This window comes from Electrona antarctica (genome assembly GCF_951216825.1).
Source record: "Electrona antarctica genome assembly, contig: scaffold_25, whole genome shotgun sequence".
Lineage (NCBI taxonomy): Eukaryota > Metazoa > Chordata > Actinopteri > Myctophiformes > Myctophidae > Electrona > Electrona antarctica.
In genome coordinates, this window is record NW_027637034.1 from 2,782,962 (window position 1) to 2,801,802 (window position 18,841).

The 18,841-nt window shown below is 42.2% G+C and overlaps 2 protein-coding genes and 1 long non-coding RNA gene across 3 annotated transcripts in view; all 3 read right to left on the bottom strand.

Moving 5' to 3' along the window:
• LOC306919402 (uncharacterized protein) overlaps positions 1–18,841 on the bottom strand; it is a gene marked incomplete at its 3' end in the record, with an annotated part of 342,672 nt that overhangs the window by 170,652 nt on the left and 153,179 nt on the right. The gene's annotated exons all lie outside the window — the stretch shown is intronic.
• The window catches only part of LOC306919360 (uncharacterized protein), a gene marked incomplete at its 3' end in the record, with an annotated part of 157,127 nt that overhangs the window by 18,338 nt on the left and 119,948 nt on the right, over positions 1–18,841 (bottom strand). The window lies entirely within an intron of this gene.
• Positions 8,341–9,974, bottom strand: LOC306919480. The gene is made up of 3 exons (XR_013789548.1): positions 9,881–9,974; positions 9,291–9,434; positions 8,341–8,892 (listed from the first exon to the last, which is right to left on the bottom strand). It is a non-coding gene; the product is annotated as an uncharacterized lncRNA (long non-coding RNA).

Here is an 18,841-nt window from a genome sequence, read left to right on the forward strand (position 1 = left end):
ATGTAGTTCAGTTCAGCTGGCTTAATGCTACCTGTAGCTAAGCTGGTGTTGTTCAGAATTTACTAACCTGCAGTATGTAGTTTGGTGGTGGTGTGTGTGTGTGTGTGTGTGTGTGTGTGTGTGTGTGTGTGTGTGTGTGTGTGTGTGTGTGTGTGTGTGTAACACACATACCTGCAATGTGTAGATCGATGTCCATATCAACATCAATGTCCAGCACTTTGTTTGGTTTCTCCAGCAGAGTTTCTAGTGTCTCCATCTCTGTCTGGAAGAGGTTGCACATGACCTGAGCAGCCAAACTGAGGCGCTCCAACACAAACACTCTGACATCAAGCTTCACACAACAAACATCAGCACCACCACTCTGCTGCTGTTTGTCCAAAACACACAATATGTCCTCTCCCACCGACGTCATGTGTTCATGTATCTTCAGCCGTACAGACTCCATTTGACACGTTTTGACGTCCATTATGAGACGTTGTTTTTAGCACCACTCTGAAAAAATATTTCACACCACGATGAAAAAAAACCATAGAGTTAAAGGCTAACAACCTCCATGGAGGTCCTCCATGCTGCAGTGCTAACCTTATACTCTAAGGTGCTAACAGCAACAACAACACGCACTTTCTTCCGTTTCCGGATCAACGTGTTTCGAGCGCATGCGCAGCAATGGAACCTCCAGTCCGTTTGCTCAATGCAAAGGCTCTGCCTTTCGCCCCCTGGTGGAGGAGGTGTGTAACTGGACGGACGGATTGAATACTTTATTAACAGTTTGTGAAAGAAAGGACAGAGGTACAGTTATAAAATAATCTAAAATAATAATCTAAAACCATTATCTAAAAGGATATTACATAAAAGCCCTGGGGGCTTGTTTCCAGACAGACAGACAGACAGACAGACAGACAGACAGACAGACAGACAGATCAGAAATAAATACATACATACATACATACATAAATAAAAACACAGATTTAGGTAAAGTAGGCTATATGGTCAGGAAAAACATAGGTTTCAGCACATTTTGATAGTTTTAGTCACAGTATTTTGAATACAATTCTATTTAGTTTTAGTCACATTTTAGTCATCTGAAAGGTTTTAGTTTTAGTCTAGTTAAATATCATAAGATTTTAATCAACTTATACGTGCCATTGTGCTGAAAATAGCCGATCTACAAGCTCACAGCGTGGCCTGATGTGACGCGTTGTGGGCTTGTAGATTATTTTTTCGGAGGGAGACGCCACAGGGAGACGCCACGCCCATGCATAAAATGTCTTATTACTTCTACTGGATCTCTTATACAATAGTACCCCATAACATTTGTGTCTATAGTTTTTATTTGTTGTCAAAATAGTTAGTTTTTGTATTTAGTTTTTGTCAGTGAAAAAGGTAGTCGACAAAAGTTGTAGTCGACAACATTAATTAATACAGCTGCACCTGGAGAAAATATGGAAATATGGTAGAGGGCCATGCCAAACGGTGAGGATGCGAAGACCACAACCATTGGCCAAAGGGTGGCGCTATAGCACTCAATTGAAAATGCAAACTTTGACCACGCATAGCTCATGAACCGTTTGACCGTCGGCAATGAACCATCGATACACATATGCGTCTCCTCATGCCGAACAAGTTTCGTGCTCTTACTTTTGACCTCTGACCTCTAGATCACCCGCCATTTTGAATTATATGAAAATCTTGCCTCAGGATGTGTTTTTGTAGGAAGGAACCATACCAGCATTTTATTTTTATTTTGCGGCATTAAACCTCTTTGCTTTTATGACATTTTATGAGGCAATTCATGTCAATGGAAGATGCTTCTAAACTTGTATCCTATTCCTAGTTTGATCACATCAAATACTCTTTCAACTTAACATAGCTAATGACCGTAAATAGTCGATCTACGAGCTTGACGTGTCGTGAGCTTGCAGACCTGCTATTTTCAGTGCACAGCATGCTTTCACAGAAGACACTGCATGGCTTCTATGGAATCCAAATGACTGAAATCCGTCGTGGCGACTGAGAACTTTTTTTTCCACGTTTATGCGCCTGTCTCTGTCACATTATAGATAGATAGATAGAATACTTTATTGGCAGTTTAAGGAAATTACAGAAAATGACATCATTTAAAAAAACGCCAAATGGACGTAGACACAAAAAAGCCTTCGCTTGTTTCCATTGTGGTCCACTTTGTAACATGAAACTATACACAAACATAATGTACAAACAAAACAGCCATGAAACATATAATAAATAATCCTTATATATAAGGCTGGGAGCTATATACATAGGACAAGAGGTACCCTGAGAGAATAGTCCAGAGCCTGGGAGATGGGCTATCCAGGGTCGGAAGCTAACTATGACCAGTTAGTATTCCAGGAGGAAGCGGCCAACGTGCATCTGTCCAAGTGCAGGAAGATCCAGCATGAGCTGGAGCAGGCCGAGGAGCGCACCAACATGGCTGAAGCCCAGGTCAACAAGATGAGAGCTAAAAGCCACCATGCCGCCGGCAAGGTATGTGCATCAAGCAATAGTCTACTAATGTCACAACATGTTGATTAGCATTGCTTAGATTTAACTAAAGATGAATGTTGAATGTGGTCTAAAAGTATATTACTCTTTTCACAGGGAAAAGAAGCCTCTGAATAGGTTATTTAAACTTTAAACTTAAGTAGGTTCTATTAAACTCACCATACAATGTCATAACATATGATATATTGTTGTATTCAATAAAGGTAGCAAAATAAAAAGGTACGTTGTTGTTTCTTACATTCATTACTTGGTATTGTTGTCAGACACTTTATTGTCAGGCTTGTCTAGGTCCAACTCGCATATTGATATTGATATATCGGCCGATATTTAATAAAAGCATTATTGGTATTGAACCGATTTTCACCGATATTTTCCGTCGGTATTGACTGATATTTCAGCAATGACCTCAATATAAATATAATATCTATTAATGTAATATATCGGTATCGGCCGATTTGACCCTGCTGCATATTATTGGATATCGGATCTCTGTAATTAGAGATGAGTGTGTGTGGGGACAGAGGAACGGGGAGGCGGGGTTCCCAGGCTCGCAGTATAGCCAGTACAACGCAAACGCACTATTCCTAAACTGCCTCCCGTAGCTCCCCCCGTTCCCCCGCCTCCCTGTTCCTCTGCCCCCCACCCCTTCCACCCACACACGTCACGGCCAGGAGGACACAGGGGTCGACAGCAGTGCTCGGTGTGGCTTTGCTCTGTGGTGGTTTTGCGAGCTGAGCTCCAGACGGAAAAACAAACAAACTCCCGAAACAGAGCAGAGGGAGAATGACAGAATAAAGGAATGAAATAATAGAGACAGCGACATAAATATAATAGGAAAGGAACAGAAAATGAACAGAATGGAATAGAGGCAGATATGCGGTAGAGAGAAAGCAGAGGGAAACAATGGATGAATTTGGAGGGTAGGAGATATGAGCATGGTGATGGACTATGAGCGGTGCCACCAAAACCACCGTTCTGGTGAAGAACGGTGGTTTTGTTGGCGCCTAAAAAAAGTCACCTAAATATGGACTATGAATGAACCTACAGTGCCCAGAACCCCCAGAACCTACTGTGAGATCCGTAACATATATATTACTGCAGGGCCGTGCAGAGAGAACTGAGGGGACAGGTGCTCAAAGCCCACAAAACGCCACATCTGTCGGTTTTTGGGGTGGTCATTTTGTGGGGATCCCTCGTGCCATTTCACACCAGAAATGTAGTGCATTGGATGTCTTAATATTCTAATGCAGGGGTGCCCAACCAGTCGACCGCGGTCGACCGGTAGCCCGCTTGAGGATTGCCAGTCGACCGCGAGATGATTTTGGGAAAAAGAAAAAAAAAGCGAGCTGGATAGCTTGAGCCCTCCATAATACAGTGCTACCGATATATAGCAGATATACAACCTCTCTACAAGTGCATTATGCATTGCATCAGTCAGGTTGTTCGCTTGTACATCTGTTCTGCACGTGAATAAATTAAACATAAAATTAAACGATTGGTCGAAAACAGCGGAGGTGGTGTTTTCAGCTTGCTGAACGTGAATAAATTATAATTGGAAGCTGTCAATGGTCAATGAACCGTCAATCAAGTCAACAGGTGGAGTTACGCCCATCATGCTGGCGGATGTTTTGATGCATTAAAACTGGTGTAGAAAAAAAGTGATTTGAGACAAGCGACAATAATGGCACAACAACCGAAACGACCCAAAACATATAATTTTCACACGGAGTGGGGGAGGAGTTATTCTTTATTTATTTCAAAGATAAATCGATCTGTCTGCTATGCAATGCGACGGTGGCCCTCCCCAAAAGGTGCAACTTGGAGCGGCATTATTCTTCAATGCACCAAAAGAAGATTGACCCAGCCTTCCCCAAAAAATCAGTCCTACGAACAACAAAGGCAAAGGCGGCTACAATAGCGTCATATCGTGTTAGCCACGTTCTCGCAAAAAAAAAGAAATCCTTCAAAGACGGGGAGTTAGTAAAAGAGGCGTTTACTGCTGCTGCTGATTCACTGTTTGATGACTTCAAAAACAAGCAGGATATTATGAATGCCGTCAAAGACCTTCAGCTGTCACGTAATACTGTGACCCGGCGCTGTGAGGAAATGTCAGGAGATGTCCAGGAGCAACTCAAAAAGGACATTGACAATTGTGAGTGTTATTCCCTGCAGTTCGATGAATCCACCGACATGGTAGATGTGGCACAGCTATGTATTTTCATTAGAATGGCATTTGAAAACATGAGCGCAAAAGAAGAGCTTCTCACCATATTGCCACTTAAGGGCCACACTAGAGGTGAAGATATCTTTCAGGCGTTCATGGAATTCGTTCAGCAGAGCAAACTGCCCCTGCATAAACTCATCTCCATTACAACCGATGGGGCACCTGCTATGGTTGGAGAAATGGTTTCATTGGACTGTGCAAAAAAAGCGACGATTTTCCGGACTTCCTTAATTACCATTGCATCATTCACCAACAAGCGCTGTGTGGGAAAGTTCTAAATATGAAGGAAGTGATGGATATCGCTATGAAGATTGTATGCTCCGTTAGGGCAAGGAGCCTACAGAGGAGGTTGTTTCGTGCACACCTGGAGGAGACCGGAGCAGAGCACACAGACCTGCTGCTGCAACAGATGTAAGGTGGCTGAGCAGAGGTACATTTCTAGCGAGATTCAGCGAATTGCTGCCTGAAATAAAATAGTTTCTCAAGCTTGGTAAACATGTTGAATATACACAGCTAGAGAACAAATGGCTTTTGGATTTGGCATTCCTAACCGATCTCACTGGCCTGCTGAATGAGCTGAATTTAGAGCTGCAAGGCAAGGATAAATGCATAATTAACATGATCAGCTCAGTGAACGTGTTTAAAACCAAGCTCAAGCTGTGGACAAGAAGACTGCAAGGCAGTGACCTGCGCAACTTTCCACACATGCAAGCAGCAGTTCAACGTCGGGGAGAGGAGGAGGAGGAAGAAGAGGAGGAGGAGCAGGAGAGAGGAGGGAAGAAGAGGAGGAGGAGGACAGAGGAGGACAGAGGAGGAGGAGGAGAGAAGAGGAGGAGGAGGAGAGAGGAGGGAGGAGGATGAGAGAGGAGGAGAGAAGAGGAGGAGGAGGACACTGCACTGCTCAATTATACATGTTATGTGGAGCAACTTCAAAAGATTGTGACAGAGTTTGAGAGGCGCTTCACAGACTTTTCAACAATTGAACCTGTTGCCAGCTACATGGGTTTTCCTTTTGGAACTGTGGATATCGATGCCATCACATCTAAAATAGCCTCAGTGTTTCACCTGGACAGCCCTTCTGTGGAGAATGAGATCCTCACACTTCAAAATGACATCGAGATTAAATCCAGGGCAACACAAGGGATGCAGGGAGAGTTCTGGGAGCTACTGCTGCCTGAAAAGTATCCTAACCTCAGGAGATGTGCCTTGAACATAACAGCTTTTTTTGGATCAACCTACCTGTGTGAGTCTGCTTTCTCTCACATGAAGTTCATCAAATCAAAGTACAGAACCACAATGACAGATGACCACCTTGTGGCCTGCCTGAGGCTTGCAACCAGCGCCTACAACCCAGACTTTGCGAAACTAGCCTCCTCTTCCCAGTGCCAGCGTTCCCACTAAGGTAGACTGACATTATTAAAATAACTAAAAGTAAAAAAGAAAAAGAAAAAAAGAAAGAGACTTTGAACATCAGTGACTGTTGACTTTTGATTGATGGAAAAATGTAATATTACAATTTGCAGAATGGGTACAATTCAAGAAAAGTACAGGTCAATACAAAGTGCTGAGAGCACAACAAAAAACCACTTGTCATTGACAGACACACACAAGTTGTCTGTCGGATGAATGTGTTGTCAGTATGTATGGCAGAGTTCAATAAATGTGGAGTCCCAAATGAGAAGTTGCAATGTTTTCATTCTTGTAATTCCGACCTTACAATGACTATTCATATTTTCTGTTGGTCATGTGCATATTGAATGGGTTATTACGGTAAATTTTGGGCTGGTAGCCCTCGGCTAGGTGGCAAATTTTTAAGTAGATCTTGGGTCAAAAAAGGTTGGGCACCCCTGTTCTAATGGGTAAAGTTGTTCCACAATAACTTGGTCTATATCATTGGCCTACGTTCTCATTACCATGTACAAACGAAAAGGGCCACGTATGTTGTGTTGGGCAGGCCAACAATAAGAAATATATTATTTCATTTTTGGGGGGCAAAAGTGTAGGCAGACAAATCAAAACTAAAATATATAAATACGGTCTGCGGTTTCATAACTGAATTGTATTATGAACGGCCCACCAACATTAAGGGACTTGTTTTTTGTTTTGTTTTTAATTTAAGATTTGTTTTTGGCTTTTTGCCTTTATTGATAGTTACAAGTGAAGATAGACAGGAAAGAGGGAGAGAGAGAAGGGGAGAGACATGCAGCAAAGGTAGTCATGAGCGGGACTCGAACACACAACGCGTCAGAACAGAGCCTAGAAGTGGCATGGGCCTGGACCACTAGGCCAGAGCCTATATGTGGCATGGGCCTGGACCACTAGGCCAGAGCCTATATGTGGCATGGGCCTGGACCACTAGGCCAGAGCCTATATGTGGCATGGGCCTGGACCACTAGGCCAGAGCCTATGTGTGGCATGGGCCTGGACCACTAGGCCAGCGGGTGCCCGGAGTGTTTTTCATTAACCTGGGCATAGGGCATTTCCCAGAGTATAATTTAATTCTGAAGGGATCAATAAAAAAAGGCTATTTATTTATTTACTTTACCCCGAATGTCTGGTTTAATAATGTGAAATAAGGCTGAAAAAAAGGCTAAGTCATACTTTTTGTTAACAGCACACACCTGACAAAAGAGCATTGAAATTAAATAATGATAGTAAAATAGAATTGTTTAACTGCAATGCATACATGTATGTGGCTGTTATGGTCTGAAGGTACATTATGTAAGATGTAGCAACACCCTGATCTACACAAACCCAGCAGCTTGTGAGCACTTTACTGCACCATAATTTACTGCATAGCACTTGTTAAATACTGACAAATGTGGACACACTGATGCTCATATTGTACTACCAGTAACCTATGAGCTGGAGGGAATAATGCAAGCTAAAATACAAAATAAAATTCCATCATGTTGAATAGAAAATAAGATCCATACACAAGATACAAATTAAACTCCATCACAAGATACTATTAATGTCATGTTGATATTGTCAGATTATACATGTAATTCCTCTGCTTTTGCATCATTGTCATCCTGGATTAGACTGACTGATCATTATGACTTAAACTAAAGGCTTTTTGCCTGTATGAGTCTTCATGTGTCTTTTTAGATGACTTTTGGAAACACAGCCTTTACCACATACTGTACAAGAAAATGGCTTTTCGCCTGTATGAGTCATCATGTGTGTTTTTAGATGACCCACCTGAGTAAAGCCTGTACCACAAACTGTACAAGAGAAGGGCCTTTCGCCTGTATGAGACATCATGTGTGTTTTTAGATGACTTGTGTTAACACAGCCTTTACCACATACTGTACAAGAAAATGGCCTTTCGCCTGTATGAGTCATCATGTGTGATTTTAGGTTAAACGCCTGAGTAAAGCCTGTACCACAAACTGTACAAGAGTAGGGCCTTTCGCCTGTATGAGTCATCATGTGTGTTTTTAGAGTACCCGCCCGAGAAAAGCCTGTACCACATACTGTACAGGAGAGAGGCTTTTCGCCTGTATGAGTCATCATGTGTGTTTTTAGAGTACCTGCCTGAGTAAAGCCTGTACCACAAACTGTACAAGAGAATGGCCTTTCACCTGTATGAGTCATCATGTGTGTTTTTAAATTCCCCTTTAGATTAAACATTTTGCCACACTCTGTACAATTTAAACTTTTCTTCCGTGTGTGACTCCTAATGGAGTCAGTTTGTTTCGATGATTCCAGGTCCTGGGACAGCTTATGCTGTCCTCCCACATTTTGTGTGTTTTGTGATTTCAGTGTGTTTAAAGCTGACTGATCTCCCCTAGTCTCCTCCCACTCATCACTGTCATCAGTGTCAGATTCAGAACAGTGTGAAGAGAGGAGCTGGTTGTCACTAGTTGGTTGTGATGTTCCACAGTCCTCTACATCAGCTTGTGTTTTCATGTGTACAGTTGAGGTGCCGGCTACAGGCTCTGTCTCTCTGTTTTCATCATCATCCTCACTTTTCACTGCTAGTAATGTCAATATGTGTCCACCAGCCTCTTCTGGTCTTTGAAGTAGCTCCACTTGTTCATCTTTAATCTCTGGAGGTTGTGGTTCCTCCTGGACCAGAATGGACCTCCTCTCCTCTTCCGGTGGAACCTCCTCTTTACACACAGGGACGTGCAGAAAGTCTACACAAAAAATACAATGTGTTACGACCCTTATGGTCTAGGAGCAAAGTCCCTGCAACATATTCAAAAAGACAACCAGATTAGCTTGTAGAGCGGCTATTTTCGCTGCGGGACCCCGTCATATGGCAAAGGATACATTTGGCTTTACACTTCAGGCATTTATATTTTGCCTTATGGCGGCGTTTCTCGCTGAAAGTATCTGACCTATAAGCAAGCTCAGAGACCCCCTTTCCACCGGTTGGTTCCCAATGGGAACCGGTTAAGGTTCTTTTAGGTTTTTAGTCCATGAGATGGTTCTTGATTACTGTAAATCACTCTGGATTAAGAGCGTCTGCTAAATGCCTAAATTGTCTAACTTTACTACAGGTTTAAACCACAGTAAATAAAACACTACATACCTATCTTGTACAATTTTACTACAGGTTGCATCCTTGCATCAAACAGTCCACATCTCTGGTCCATCTCTGGCTGTTCCTCTGACAAGGCTGAATGTCTTTTGGAGGCCATCTCTCTAGATACTGTAGACCTCTCCCTGTGGTGCTCTGTGGAAATCACCAGTAGAAAGACCTTTCATTATACTACATATTCAAATCAAACTTTACCAAGTCTATTGTCTTGTTCAGTATAAAGGAGCAGTCACTAGTTGTTCTAAAGTGCTAAAATAATTATCCCCATCCTGATGTGAACATCAGGTGAAAATTAATTGTTTATTGAATTTGTAAAAGGGAAAGAAAGGTAAAAAAGTAACACAAATAGCCAATCTACAAGCTGCTCAAAATGTGTGGAATCGTGAGCTTGTAAAACATGGCATAATCTTGGATACAGTTTGAATGCTGATTAATGGTGAATAATATTTTTTTTAAACTGAGATGCATCCGATTAAAATGTTTAATCGTTTGACAGCCCTACTCAAAATGAAAGAAGTATTTCTTTAAGCAGTATTTTTTTTTATTGCCTATTTTAAACATGTCAACAGTCATTGACCCACCAGCCTCTTCTGGTCTTTGAATTAGCTCCTCTTGTTCATCTTTAATCTGTGGAGGTTGTGGTTCCTCCTGGACTAGACTGGAGCTCCTCTCCTCTTCAGGTGGAACCTCCTCTTCACACACAGGAACGTGCAGAAAGTGTATGAAAAAATACAAAGAGACTATCCATACAAGGTTTGAATATTGTACCTCAATGCAGAGTAGAGGCTGGAAAAAGTATCAACAGATTACTCTTTGGCCACATTTTTCAAAATTGAACTTTGATGGTGCGCTGACTGCGGTCTGTGCTGTAAATAGTGTGGCCGTTCATTTACATTATAGCGTTCTCATAGAAGATGTGAGACGTGTTGAATGTTAGGTCTTCTCCAGCAGGTTAGTTGTTAACTATGGAATTGCGCATTTCCCATCAGTTGGTGTGTCGGCACCATATATGGTGGTAGGGGTGAGAGAACGTGTGACATCATGGATGGATGGAGATCACTGATTTCATCAATAATAAGCCCATACTGTAAATGGAGATCCCTGATGTCATCAATATTGGCCAGCAACTCTACATCTGACCTCAAACCCCAAGATCTCCATATATGGAGCTGACCTGTTCTGACATGCCATATGTTGATCCTACATCCATCCTTCCTCTTCGATGTCTCCCTTTTGACCGATACCTATCCATTTAAACTCTAGGCGGGCCTGCCCCAAAGTTATTAGTGCAGCCGCGCTCGGCAGCCAGTGAAAACTAGAGTTCTTAACAGGCCCGAAAATTAAGATCTTACCCCCCATGCCAAAGCGCCAGCGCTCGCCCAGCAGTCTGCTGTCACCCAGGCGAATGCGTGCACGCGACCTGAGGTCGCTTCTCGCCCTCAGGCGTCTTACTGGTACTAAAGTAGAATGAACTGCAAAGCCTTATGTGAACCCATTAATACTTTTACTGACGAACCGGCGTCCCATTCATAATACATTTTGATCAAAGCAGAGGTTAATGCATCAACGCATTCACATTGTTAATGCTAAAATCGATAACCGATTCATATCGGTTCATCTTTACACTATCAGTACCGAACCACTTTCACCAATAAAATAAATAAAGAGTGATTTAAAGAGTGATTTAAACTTACTGAAATCCAGGTGGTCTTCAGGTTCCTGTTTAAGGTGCTCTTCAGGTTCATGTTTAATAGAAACAGTCGTGGCTGGAGAACTGATCTTCACCTGCAGACTAGACTCCACAGACTGTTCTGGAATGAAGGTGACATTAGTAACAACTTTAATAATAAGGTTGTTCATGTGTTATAAACAGCATAACACTCCTGTAGAAAACTGAACCAGACTAAATTGATTTATACTGTATTATGAACCAGAATGATTTACATCATAAGTGGCGCTGTACTGTACTCGTGCTGTAGTACTGTACTGTACAAGCCGCCCTCCCTAGTGTGTGTGTGTGTGTGTGTGTGTTAGGCTGCGCAACAGTGACACTTGGTAGTCAACAAAAGCTATAACGCTATTTCCGTGCTTGGACGGACAGACAGACCCAGCCAGGAAGTCAGGGACACACATTGCTGTGCATTGGAGTGGCTGCACCACTTAAAAATGAAAGAACAAAATGAAAGCACATCTAGAAACTAAAGCAGTATTTTTTCATTGCATAATTGAAACAGCCAATCAGCTTGATAACAGATTAATGATCCTGAAATAGATATGAAATAGATATGACAGAGTAGCAGCATCTCTGCCTCCCAGCAGCCACATCAGTGTCCAAACACACATTTATATTGGCAGGCAATGTCCACAACGCTAACAACATTGATTCATGCAGGTCTCCGGACATCTCAGCCATTCTCCATCGGAAATGAGGAGGTGGAGAGGGTTTCTAACTTTACGTTTCTGGGCGTGACTATGGCCGACGACCTGTCCTGGAGGACCACCATCACCTCTGCTGTGGGGAATGCACAGCAACGCCTTTTCTTTCTAAGGAAACTTAGATGGGCAAAACTCCCACAGAGACTGTTGATCAACTTCTACCACTGTGCAGTAGAGTGTGCTCACCAACTGGTGTGGTTTTCCAGCTGCACCAGGGCAGAGAAGGAGGGCCTCCACAGAGTGGTCAAGGCTGCAGGGAGGATCATTGGGACCAGCCTCCCAGAGATCTCCACAGTCTTCACCTCCCGCTGCCTACGCTGTGCCAATAACATCCTACAGGACCAGTTCCACCCAGCACACCATCCTATCCAACGTCTGCCCTCTGGTAGGAGATACCGATCTATCCGGTCCAGAACCAGCAGACTGACCAACAGCCTCTACCCACAGGCTGCCGAATGAACAACCTGCCCCGTGCCTACCCCATCCCTGACCCTCCTCTATAGTATTATACGTGTACTGTACTGGACTTGGACTATGCATTAAACTTTGCATTGCTGAACTCTATTATTATTACACTGCACTATTACGTTGCACTTTGCACTTTGGGTATTATGTATTACAGTGTGTTTATTTGTATGCCAGTGGTGAAGCTCAACTTGCATTGTTTCGTGCAAGCAATGACAATAAAGATCTATCTATCTATCTATCTATCTATAGTATGTAAACATCAGGTGAAAATGAAAATTATATTGAAAAATGTCAAGGAGTAACACAAATCTGATCTACAAGCTGCTCAACGTGTGTGGTATCGTGAGCTAGTAAAACATGGCATAATCTTGGACATAGTTTGAATGCTGATTAATCGTGATTAATATATTTATAAACTCAGATTAATCTGGTTAAAATGTTTAATCATTTGACAGCCCTACTTAAAATGTATTTCAAAATGTAAAAGTATTTCTTTAAGCAGTATTTAGTTAAGCAGTATTTTTATTGCGTATTTGAAAACAGTCATTGACCCACCAGCTTCTTCTGGTCTTTGAAGTAGCTCCTCTTGTTCCTTAATCTGTGGAGGTTGTGGTTCCTCCTGGACCAGACTGGAGCTCCTCTCCTCTTCAGGTGAGACCTCCTCTTTACACACAAGAATGTGCAGAAAGTCTAGGAAAAAATACAAAGACTCTATAAAAGGTTTGGATCTTGTACCTCAGTGCGGAGTAGTGGCTGGAACAAGTATCAACAGATTACTCTTTGGCCACATTTTCCTAAATTGAACTTTGATGGTGCGCTGACTGCGCTTTGTGCTGTATGGCCGTTTGTTTACATTGTAGTGTTCTCATAGAAGATGTGAGACGAGCTGAATGTTAGGTCAGTGAGTCTTCTTCAGCAGGTTAGTTAATACTGAAGTAGAATTAACTGCAAAGCTTCAGTGAACCCATTCATACTTTTACTGTCGAACCGTCGTCCCATTCATAATACGATCAATGTAGTCACATTGTTAATGCTAAAATCGATAACCGGGTGATATCGGTTCATCTTTACACCCTCAGTACCGACCCACTTTCACCAATAAAACAAATAAAGACCGAGTAATTTAAACTGAAAGGAGTATAATATATTTATCATATTAAACTTTATAAACACCTCCTGTATAAAACTGAACCAGACAAAATTCATTTAAATTATGAATCAGAAAGTTTTAACCAGATACGCTGACACCCAAACCCTAACCTCACAGGGAAGACACGGCTGTTTCGGGAGCCATGGGTGAGTTTTAACCAGCAACGCCGACACCCAAACCCTAACCTCACAGGGAAGACACGGGTGATTTTTAACTGGCAACTCATATCGTGAGCCGTGACTGTTGTCGGCAGTTGCGGCGTCGGCCACGAAACAAACCAACACTGCCGCGGAACTCCACTAATCCCCCCACCTTCCCAGGCAGGTGCCACCCCTCCCTCCGGCAGTGCCGCCCGCGTCTGATTGCCGGTGTCGGAGAATGCACTCGCTCCTTCTGAATTATGGAGATATAAGGTTTCTCTGCCCGGCAGCAATGATAAAAAGTAAACCCAGCTGCTATAATAGAACAGTGAGAAACATGTAGAACTCAGGATTCACATGGAAACGGTGAGGGCCTCACAGAACGTAGACCAGATGTCTCCCTTTGCGTGGGACAGTCCCTCATTTCCAAGACTTTTCAAGCATCCCACAAAATGAGACCCTGTCCCACATTGTGACTGACAAGCATCAATGTTCAAATGCCCTAATATATTCAGTCCGGTAACAAGACAACTCACCCTTTTTGCCCCTCCAAGTGAGTTGTCCGGACATCTCACCCCGAATGTCCGGACAACTCACCAGGGGTGAGATGTCTTCACTTTCGGGATGAGTTGTCTGACGAGTAGCCTTGAGTAGCCTTTGAGCTCTTTTATATACTTTACTGAATATTGCACAATAATACTTTATTTCACAAGAATATAACAGAAGAGTCAAATGTACGGTCAAATGTAATGTAGTTTATTTAAATATAGAAACATTGTAAACAAAGTTTTGTTCTCGAAAAACAGCTGTGTGTGTGTGTGTGTGTGTGTGTGTGTGCGTGCGTGCGTGCGTGCGTGCGTGCGTGCGTGCGTGCGTGCGTGCGTGCTAAACTTCTGAAGAAATTTGTAAAACTGTGTTGACAAATTGTCCATAAATATGTTAATATTACCTGAACCCCTCCTAATTTATTTACTCCAGATGGCTGAATGGTTATATAAGGTCACTTGTAATTTCTCAAATGCTAATGTATAACTAGCAGTAGCCATCATCATCGTTGTTGGGGGGGGGGGGGGGGGTCAATATTGCTTTGCTATTCAGATGTAATCCAGTCAGTATAAGTAGGCCTATTAAAACTGTGATTGATTGATCATGCGTGCGTTGGGAGTGCAGTCTTAATTAGCAACTTTGTACAGCTGTGAGACTCTGCCTTTGAAGCGCAAACATTATCCACAAACGATCCCCCCCCCCCCCCCCCTCAATGCTGCATAGAGTACAACAGTGTTTCACCGGATTTTACTGTTAAATAAATAAATAATTAGTGCGCGACTGTGCACGTCTGTAGGTATGTCCAGTATTCGTTAGTCCCCTAATAGATGCCTTTTTAAGCCTTTTAAAATAACATGAGCAATATCCACAGCTACAGGGGGTAGCACTTATCCTACCCCCTTAGATAGCACTTTTTAGACTTAGATAGCATTTGAAACAGACTTATAGCATGTCATGTAGACAGCACAATAATTGCATTGTATGTAGTCATAGCACATCATAGTACATATGTATAGCATAGTATAGTATATATGTATAGTTAATATGTATAGTGTCATTATATAGATATGTTCTAGTTACGTTCTTAGCTTACGCATGTTTCTTGATAAATGTATTTTATATATGTGATGTATTCCCATACTTTTGTTCTTGCCTAATGTAAATCGCTCTGGATTAAGAGCGTCTGCTAAATGCCTAAATTGTAATTGTAAATTGTACAGTACCAAGTCGGCCATACCACTGATGAGCACATGAAAACACAAACACACACACACACACACACACCACACGCGCAATTGGTGACGACAATCCGTTTTACTCTTATATACCTGAACACAAGATTTACCAATAAAGAAAAACGTGAAGCTACTGGGAAATGTAGTTCAGTTCAGCTAGCTTAATGCTACCTGTAGCTAAGCTGAGTTTACTAACCTACAGTGTGTAGTTTGGTGGTGTTGGTGTGTGTGTGTGCAGCGGCGTCAACTTTGGGAGTGCCTGAGGGCTTGGGCACCCACTGAAAAAATAATAAGCCAAAAAGTACCCACTGAGATTAAGGCTGAAGATCCCCTCCCCCTGGTCATTTTGTCACGTAGGCACACACCTTTACGGTGTTCACAGAACAGGTATTCAAATGCTAATACGGTGGCTTTGTCCAGTGACCGCACGGTTCATTCACACTCCGTCTCCTGCAGCAACACAACACTAACACAGTCAGCGGAGAGGCTGCTGTCTGTGTACCGTCGGCCCGTCTGTAAAGAGCCATGACTTGAGACTTGACAACAGAGCCATCTCAGCCAAAATATCCCAAAACAATGTCCGGGGAACAGAACTGTTCCTTTTCCTCAGACTACTTTTACTTTAATTAAAAGGTAAGATGCAGTGGCTGTAATTGGGTCAAGGATCTTGCTTTCGTGAGCAATGGTGTACGAGATTGGTAGACCATCTGGGGGAAATAAATAAATAAATCTGCGTCGTCGTCGTCCCACCTAGCTAAAGGTAAAATCCACCCGCCGTTTATGGCTGAAACAATTTAATTATTTACTGTTGATCATGCTGAAATGTTGAAACAAGATATTGAAACAATTTAATGTGTTTGTTAATTGTTGTGAACTGAAAGTGCGCACCACTGTATTTATTAGCAAACTGTAAATTATAAAGTACCCCCCCGGGTACGGCCGGGGGGGGGCACCCACTGCCGTTATAGGAACCTGCCGCCCCTGTGTGTGTGTGTAACACACATACCTGCAGTGTGTAGATCGAAGTCCATATCAACATCAATGTCCAGCACTTTGTTTTGTTTCTCCAGCAGAGTTTCTAGTGTCTCCATCTCTCTCTGGAAGAGGTTGACCATGACCTGAGCAGCCAAACTGAGACGCTCCAACACAAACACTCTGACATCAAGCTTCACACAACAAACATCAGCACCACCACTCTGCTGCTGTTTGTCCAAAACACACAATATATCCTCTCCCACCGACGTCATGTGTTCATGTATCTTCAGCCGTACAGATTCCATTTGAGTCGTTTTGACCTCCATTATGAGACGTCGTTTTAGCAGCACTCCGTTTATTTCACACCACGATGAAAAACAACCAGAGCTAAATGCTAACAAACTCCATGTTGCAGTGCTAGCCCGTAACGGCACTGTTTTTCTGGCAAATCTAAGCTAGCAAATATAAGACTTCCGGGGGACGATCTCTTCAAAATAAGAGTACCCTCTAGAGTATTGAAAACAAGATTAATTTGCACATTAAAACTATAAATTAAGCATTTAAACGATGCTATAGGACACACATTATGTTTCTGTGTAAAAATAAGTAATAAGTAATATTAATAAGTTCTGGCTCCAAAACTATGGAATGCACTTCCCATCACAGTCAGAACTGCAGCCTCACTCCCAATCTTCCGCCGTAGTCTGAAAACCCACCTCTTCAGACTCCACCATGGCCCGTAGCACTTGCCCTAGCCTAGCCCCTTAGATAGCACATTATGAAGACTTAGATAGTATTTTAAACAGACTTATAGCTTGTTACGTAGACAGCTCTAGAATTGCACTTTATGCAGTCATAGCACTTTATAGTACACATGTATAATATATTATATAGTATAGTATGTATAGTTAACATAGATACTCCACTGTTACGTTCTTAGTTTACGCATGATTCATGATAACTACTTTTTATATATGTGATGTATGCCATGCTTTTGTTATTACTTAATGTAAATCGCTCTGGATTAAGAGCGTCTGCTAAATGCCTAAATTGTAAATTGTAAATTGTAAAGATAAGTAATTAAAAAGTTATCTAAATGGATAAATGCTATTCACTGGAGTGCATGGACTTTATAAAGTGGACACTGGACAACAATCCCTGCTATGTATCGACTAGTGTGACATATGCACATGTCCGGGGAGACCTCCTCTACAACACCACACTGTCCGCTAAGCAGCAGAGGTGTAAAACAAAAATTGGCACGCCATACAGCGAGGTGAAAGATAAAAAAATATCCCATTTCCAGACTAAAGTGAACTAAAGTGGACGCTGGACAAAAATCCCTGCTATGTATCGACTAGTGTGACATACGCACATGTCCGGGGAGACCTCCTCTGCAACACCACACTGTCCGCTAAGCAGCAGAGGTGTACAAATTAAATTGGCACACCATACAGCGAGGTGAAAGGTCAAAAAACTTCCCATTTCCAGACTAAAGTGAACTAAAGTGGACACTGGACAAAAATCCCTGCTATGTATCGACTAGTGTGACATACGCACATGTCCAGGGAGACCTCCTCTACAACACCACACTGTCCGCTAAACAGCAGAGGTGTAAAACAAAAATTGGCACGCCATACAGGGAGGTGAAAGATAAAAAAACAAAAGTATAGGTACAACATGCAATGTACTTAAATGCAAACGTCACTCAAATGTATAATATGATACAACATGCAATGTACCTATAAGTGCACACATCACTCAAATGTATAAAAAGGTACAACATGCAGTAAGTACCTATAGTGCAAAACATCACTGCAAACATAAAGTGCAAACATTGTACACACACACACACACACACACACACACACACACTCACATAAATTGATCAAAAGTTAGATGTACGTATATAAAGCAAACCCAGCTCAGTCCAAACATTTCAAACGTTTGTTTTTAGATGATCACAGTAAGCACAAAGACTAAAAAGGTAAAATACAGCACAATACAATACTATTGGATTAAATCACAACCCAAGGTCTTGGGGACGTGTCATTTGGGGTCCCTCGCATCCTCCATTGGCGGCGAAGTTCTCCTACAACATAGACAAAACAGAGCCTTTTAGTGCAGTGCAGTACTTAAACTACTCAGAGCAATACATTTTAGCGGACGGTGTGGTGTTGTAGAGGAGGTCTCCCCGGACATGTGCATATGTCACACTAGTCGATACATAGAAGGGATTTTTGTCCAGCATCCACTTTATAAAGTCCATGCACTCCAGTGAATGGACTTGGGCACTATAGTGCATAGACTTGGGCATTTATCCATTTAGATAACTTTTTTACGTTATTTCATTACTTATTTTTACACAGAAACATAATGTGTGTCTTCACAATAACTGTAATGTAATAAAAATACTAATAATGTAATGTAATAATTATTTAATTAATGACGCTTTTATTCTGAAAGCAACCGGATGTCTTAAATTTGCTAGCTCTCAAACAGGAAGTTCTAGATTTGCCAAAAAGACGGAGCCAGCCGTAACAACAACACGCACTTACTTCCGTTTCCGGATCAACGTGTTTCGAACTTTCG